At 40.4% G+C, this 7,169-nt stretch overlaps 1 non-coding gene across 1 annotated transcript; it reads left to right on the top strand.

Moving 5' to 3' along the window:
• Positions 1 to 5,402: 5,402 nt before the first annotated feature.
• Positions 5,403 to 5,509, top strand: LOC131762089 (U6 spliceosomal RNA). The gene has a single exon (XR_009337167.1). It is a non-coding gene; the product is annotated as a U6 spliceosomal RNA (small nuclear RNA).
• The last annotated feature ends 1,660 nt before the right edge of the window (positions 5,510 to 7,169 follow it).

Here is a 7,169-nt window from a genome sequence, read left to right as displayed (position 1 = left end):
TACCACCTTGGTAGGGAGGGGTGACTCAACCGCTGGGTGGGCATAGAAGTCCTGGCTCCCCACATGGTCTTTACTGACAACCTGGACAGAGGTTGGGGGTAGTCTCATTCCTATATGGCAGGGATAAATGTTCCACCTCCCCACTGGTGGGGGGAAGAGAAGTGTCTTGTTATAGCTGGCCAAGGACATAAGTCTAGGCTCTCCACTCATACTTTTCTGTGGTGTTTGGTTGAAGTAGAGCAATTATTCTCCAAAAGTTTTATGTTTTGTTTAATTAATTAATTTTATTTATTTATTTTCGGCTGCGTTGGATCTTTGTTTCTGTGTGCGGGCTTTCTCTAGTTGTGGGGAGTGGGGGCTACTCTTTGTTGCGGTGCGCAGGCTTCTCCTTGCAGTGGCTTCTCATTGTGGAGCATGGGCTCTAGGCGTGTGGGCTTCAGCAGTTGTGGCACATGGTCTCAGTAGTTGTGGCTCACAGGCTCTAGAGCGCAGGCTCAGTAGTTGTGGCGCATGGGCTTAGTTGCTCTGCGGCATGTGGGATCTTCCTGGACCAGGGCTCGAACCCGTGTCGCCTGCATTGGCAGGCGGATTCTTAACCACTGTGCCACCAGGGAAGCCCTGTCCAAAAGTTTTGTTTTGCTAGGCTGCCCCTTTTCCAGTAACTAGAGAAAATGGATTTTTCTTGGGGATTTTTTTGTCTACACCTGTTGGCTTTTCCAGGCTGCCTGTTTCTCCAGAACGCAGTCTGGGCTCTCCCAGGCAAGAAGAAAACCCACATCCCCATGTCCTTCCATTGGTCCTGAGATCCCTAAAAGGTCTACCTTCTTCCCTTTACGTGTTAGAATCTTCTTATATTTGTTTTGTATACAGTGTCCAGGGCCTTTAGCTGTTCTTAGCCAGAGGAACAAAGAGATGTGTGTTTACTCCATTTTGTCCTGGAACTGGAAACTCAATATTGGATTCCTACTCTCATTACCATGGCATCATAAGTCAATGGTTCCAAGAAGGAAAATGAACATTCGAGCCCATATACTTTTATTGCTAATACCCACTGCTCCTAAGTTCCAGTACAACTGGATGGATGTAAAAGGTTTTACCTCAACACCCAACACAACAGTTTTCCCCTTCTAGTGTCAGTGCAGTGGGTGGGAAATGAGACAGTTGTAGTGCCAGAAATCTAGATTTCCCAGGTGTTGAGTTGTTTGCCTCTGGCTTGGGAAGTGTGGCTCACTAGCTGTGCTTCTTCAGGGAACATAGCTGCCAAGACAAGATCTCTATTCTCTATCATGAAGGCTCCCCCGCTTTCATGGCATTTTAGAGCTTAACCGACACTTCATCTCTGCAGATAAATTCTGTGCTGGGGCAAGAGAAGGAACCATCACTTTTATAAATTTCAAATGTACTCTCTAACAACCAACACAAGCACTTCAAGCCTCGAAATCCTTGCTACTGGCACACATTTCATATAGCAGTTGGGGCTGCCCCTTAAGGAATTGCAGTTTGTGCATTGTACAAAAGCACCCCGCCAACGGGACAAAAGGGAGTTAAGATCCAGCGCAGGCTTCTCTTGCCAAATCATGTACCCACATGGCTACATCACTCAGAAGGGGTGCCTTTTTCAGATTTGCACAAAGGCTCCCTATAAGCAATCAGCTGGGCTCTGAATCTAACAATAACAGTATTGCAGCATCTCAAAAGAAATACTCTCTTGTATTCCATAAACTCATTATACATGAATATTCAGTTGATACTCATACATAATTTATATCATCACTTCAAAATCATTTATTTTCAGATCTTCAAACCTATTAAAATGAGCTCCATATCATCTGAGGTAGGGCCCATTGCAAATTTTGGCAAGGGTCAAATTGGCTTTTTAAAGGTATTTCCATTATCTTCCTGGGATTGCACCTTCCCATTAGTCAGGGTTGTTAATTATCAGGTGCCTGGCAGATAAGGCTTTTCTTATCTAGACTTTTCTTATAAGCTAGGCTTTCTGATTGGCACAATCCCCTGTCTCTTAGCTGTGAACAAAGCCCTCTGCCTTACCCCTTCTGATCATGCAACACATCAGTATATGCTTCCAAGGCAATTGAATATTCCTGCCATCTTGGAATGGCTGCAGCATTGATTAAATCTGGATACTGCAGGTTGAAACAGGAAACTAAAGAGTTGCGAGAAGAGGCCCATTGTTTGTCTACTTAACCAACCAGCTAGTGGTCACTTAGTGGATATATCTCTTATCAGAATAAGAGCTTTAAATTACTTGGATCAAATAAGCTTTCTAAAATATATTGGTTTTTGTCTTACTATAAACCAAATAGTGATTTAGATGTAAACAGTCAGCTCACATCAAGACAGATAACAAGAGAGCACCAAAGCACACCTTGGTTTTTTAATCTACAACACTGACCCGTTGTTTCTTGGCTTCATCAAAATATTAATATTTTGGAAAATATTACTATTTTAAAAAATGAAAGCGATGATGAGCTGGTCACCATGCCAAAAGCACTGAACTGGGCTCCATGCTCCTCTTTGCCAAAGCCATTTGCTCAGTTTAACAAATCTCCCAACACCACTGCACCCCAGGGTCCGTGTTCACTAGATGAAGAGTTGAAGCTATCCCTCAAATACTCTAATTTTTTTTTTGCGGTACGCGGGCCTCTCACTGTTGTGGCCTCTCCGGTTGCGGAGCACAGGCTCCGGACGCACAGGCTCAGCGGCCATGGCTCACGGGCCCAGCCTCTCCGCGGCATGTGGGATCTTCCTGGACCGGGGCATGAACCCGTGTCCCCTGCATCAGCAGGCGGACTCGCAACCACTGCGCCACCAGGGAAGCCCAAACACTCCAATTTTTATACATCCCAAACAAGTACAGCTTGAGTGTGCAGTGTCCTTTGAGTTGCTTTTTTCTCTTAAACATTTGCTATAATTTTCCTAATACATTTAAAACTTTTTTCTCCTTGATGTAGAAAATGATTTCCCATCTGCTAACTCTCATTTTTCAAGTGTACTCAATTCTAACAGCAAAGAGAAGAATTCTATAAACAGCCACACCGCTTTTGCAAAACACCACCATGTCACAAGGAAGGTTCTTTTTTGAAATTGCATTGTAAATAAAAATAAAATAAATTTTGGAGACTTGCTGTAAGTTTTCTTTTAGTTGTTAAATATGAGTAGAATAGATTCTTTATTATCTTCCCATATAATATGTCCCATTGTATAAGTGTAATATATAACCTTGTACCAAAAAAAATGGTATTTTGAAAAGCTGATTAAATCACAGAACTTGGCTTATATGGCTCTCTAAAATGTTTGTCATAAGTCTATATATTGTCATATGACTTGACTTCTATTATTAAAGTGTTTAGTTTTTAAGTGTTTGGTTTGGAAATATTCATTCAATGTGAAGGATTAAAACAAAACAAAACTCATTAAAATGCCAGGATACTGGTCCTCCTTTGCCGTCTACTATGAGATCTCAGTTAAGACACTTACTTTCCCTGGGTCTTTGTTTCTACATCTAGAAAGTGAAGAAGCTAAATTAGATGCTTTGTTAATGGCTTACAGTCCTATAACTCTGTCAGATAGTTTTTGAACAGTTCATTCAGGAGTCTCAAAGCATTAGAACAGCTAATAATTACTAATTTACAGATGAAGAAACTAGAACTCAAATAAACTAAGTAACTTGCCCCAAATCACAAAACTAAACTGTGGAATAGCTAATCCCTTACCCAGGCCTGTTTGATTCCAAAGCTCATGCTTTTAGCTCTACCTCCAATGGAATTCTCCCCTTTCAGGAGGAGAAGAAACTCTGGTTTCCATAACTTTATAAAGGATAGGACATAAAATCTATATGCTATAGAAGAGCCACCTTGGAGAAAGTACTGGACAGTTTGAGGGTTGGCCTCTATATCTTGTCCTTCAAATAACTGAGACAGTAGCTCTCAAACTATGACCTGGACCATAAGGACCAATAACACCTTAAAAATTGCCAGAAATGCATACTCTCAGGCCCCACCCCATGCATACTGAATCAGAAACTCGGGGAATGGGACTCAGCAATCTGTGTTTTTACAAGCCCTCCATGTGATTCTATTACACACCACAGCTTGAGAACCACTGCACTAAGATGTATGACCTTGAGAAATGCATGCAAGAACTCTGAGTTCCAGTTGCCAGCTCTGAAATCCTATGGTCCTTCTATGACCTAAAGTCTAAATTATTAAGAGGAAGATAGATCAGATTCATATCCTTAATTCTGAAAACTGATATCCAATAAAGGGAAGAAGGGGAAGGCAGATGAGGACCAAGAGGTCGGCCTTTTATATAGCCCCCAATTAGTCAAAGCAACAGTTTTGTTTGTGATGATTTATGGCAGTGATGCCTGTGACATCCCAAAATAGAACATCTTTTTTGGAGTCACTCTGAATGCATCTAGGTCTTTGGGAATTTAAAAATTTATTAGGCAACTTGGAGTTCAGCTCAAAGAAAGACAGAATCTGTTTAAAATATGCATTGTTTCTTTAACCCTGCTTTAAGCCGTTCAGGAGACAGTTTCCGGAAATGGAGTCTAATAGATCATTTTTGCAAAATGGAACAAAGTAATATCTCACTTCCCAGGAGTTAAAATCTCTCCCCACACCCACACCACCCCAGGAGGTGACATATATCTCAGAATTCATTTCAAGCAGAGATGACATAACCAGCTTTCCAGGTAGCTTCAGGAACTTACGTTTCCCCAGCTTAGCAATGACTCAGCAGATGGCCTTAAGTACCATGCTGGCGCCAAGGGTCATATTTTCATTATTTATTAAGCATTTTACTTGCTCACAGTCTAAGTCCCTGTAACTCAATTCTCATGTTGTGCATGCCTTGGGTTAGAAACCTCTTCATTAGGCCTAGCCCTGAGGTAGGAACAAATGCCATTTTTCTCTTATGAGGCTGAAGCTACTGACCCATCATCAAAATCTGGTGCCTAGTAACCATTCAATGAATGTCTGTCAAATGAAATAGTGAGTTAAAGAAAGTAGTGCCCAGGCTTCAGTTTAACTCGTAAATAACAGTAATGGTTGTGCACCATTTTGAACACAGCCTCTTACCTACTGCTTTCATAATGGAGAAGGACATTAACATGTTCTGAGCACTTATTAGCGTCCTGAGTACTTCGTGAATGTTTGTCTCATTTAATCCTCACAGCAAGTCCAAGGTTGGAGTTGTATTGTCCCATTTTGTAGGCAAGAAAACTGAGGCCGAGATTCCTGAAATTGACTAGAATGTAATTCTTATCCTACTTTCCCTGCTGTCTAATACTGGACTTAGTATGGAGGCAAAATGGCTCCTCAGAACTGGGGTTCAGACTTTGGCCCTGAAACAGGTTGATAGTCAAGAATCATAGGTCCGTGCTCGCTTCGGCAGCGCATATACTAAAATTGGAACGACACAGAGAAGATTAGCATGGCCCCTGCGCAAGGATGACACATAAATTCGTGAAGCCTTCCATATTAAAAATAAATAAATAAAATAAAATCATAGGTCCTACCTTGAAATAACAGACAGAGACAACTGATTATGGCAGATAAATGGAGAAATGAGTAAAACCATACTTTTAAAATCAAATATTTTATACATATAAAATAATTTATGGATATGTCATTTATATACAAAATATGAATAAAATAGGAAAGTTATAAAGAATATCATTAAATAAACACATATGTGACCATCACCCATGTATATAAAATTTCTTCATATATATAATATGTATATAAAAATCTCTTTATCCATAAATTACCAGTGTCTTAAATTTTTTATTTTCCCCTTGCTTTTCTGTATGGTGTTATTACATGTCTATGTATATGCACGTGCAAAATATTTTATTAACTTTGTTTTTAACTTTATATATAAAGTATTATACTTAAAGTATTCTTCTGCAACTTGCTTTTTTAAAATTTAACGTATGTTCCCGAGATTTATCCATTTTGTCACATAGAGCTGTGGTTCATTCATTTTTACTGATGTATAGTATTCTATTGTATGAACATACCTTAATCTATTCTTTCTGTCAATGGGCATTTGGATTGTTCCCCATTTTTGACCATCACAAATTGTGCTATCATGAACATCCTGTACATATCTCCTGAGCATTATGTTACTACCTAGAAGTAAATTTCTTTTTTTTTTTTTTTTGTGGTATGCGGGCCTCTCACTGTTGTGGCCTCTCCCGTTGCGGGGCACAGGCTCCGGATGCGCAGGCTCAGCGGCCATGGCTCACGGGCCCAGCTGCTCCGCGGCATGTGGGATCTTCCCGGACCGGGGCACGAACCCGTATCCCCTGCATTGGCAGGCGGATTCTCAACCACTGCGCCACCAGGGAAGCCCAGAAGTAAATTTCTGAGTCAAGGAGTGTGCACGTTTACCTTGATAAGTCAATGACATATTGTTTTCTAAAGAGTTTAGACCAGTTTACACTGGTATCAGCAATAGCTAAGTATTTATATATCCTCTCAACGTTTGATATTGTTATACTTTTTCATGTTTGCTGGTCTGGTAGGTGGAAAGTGGTGTCTATTAGTTTTTATTTGTAGTTCTTACATAATTTATTTGGTTGAGCATCTTTTCATGTGTTTATTGGCTTTTCTGATTTCCTTATCTATGAGGTAAATACAGTTCCTATCTCTCTTTATCTTTACTTTCTCAACCCTTTTATACTGACATGTGGATGAGGAATTGGAGATACATGAGTAGTGCCAAGATAAATGAATGAGTGGAAGAAGAGAAGACACCATGTGTGAAAGGCCAGAAATCAACGAGAGAATGTGGTGAGTTTGAGAAAGCAACAGAAATCCCATGCAATATGATGCTAAAATGCAAGCTTTGACTTTAAGGTAAGAGAGATCTGAAATTGAAGCAAGTTGTACAACATACCACTCTATAGTAATGTCAAATTAAACATCCAGAAACTGGTTATTTGACTCCTGAATTCCAAATGAGGGAATGATTTGTGGAGATGATTTTTTGGAGAGAGAGTTATTTCCTCCAACCTCTCCAAGGGGGAGGGGAATGCAGTTTTCCCTTTCATCTCGAGATTAGAGAGAAGGACTTCCCTTGGACCAGTAGGAGAATTTAATATGTACCCTGAGGAGTTGAGGGGGTGTGGTGGACTCTTG

This window comes from Kogia breviceps, chromosome 8, assembly GCF_026419965.1.
Source record: "Kogia breviceps isolate mKogBre1 chromosome 8, mKogBre1 haplotype 1, whole genome shotgun sequence".
NCBI classification, from domain to species: domain Eukaryota; kingdom Metazoa; phylum Chordata; class Mammalia; order Artiodactyla; family Physeteridae; genus Kogia; species Kogia breviceps.
The sequence above is the reverse complement of the archived record's forward strand: the minus strand, read 5'-3'. Positions and strand labels throughout refer to the sequence as shown.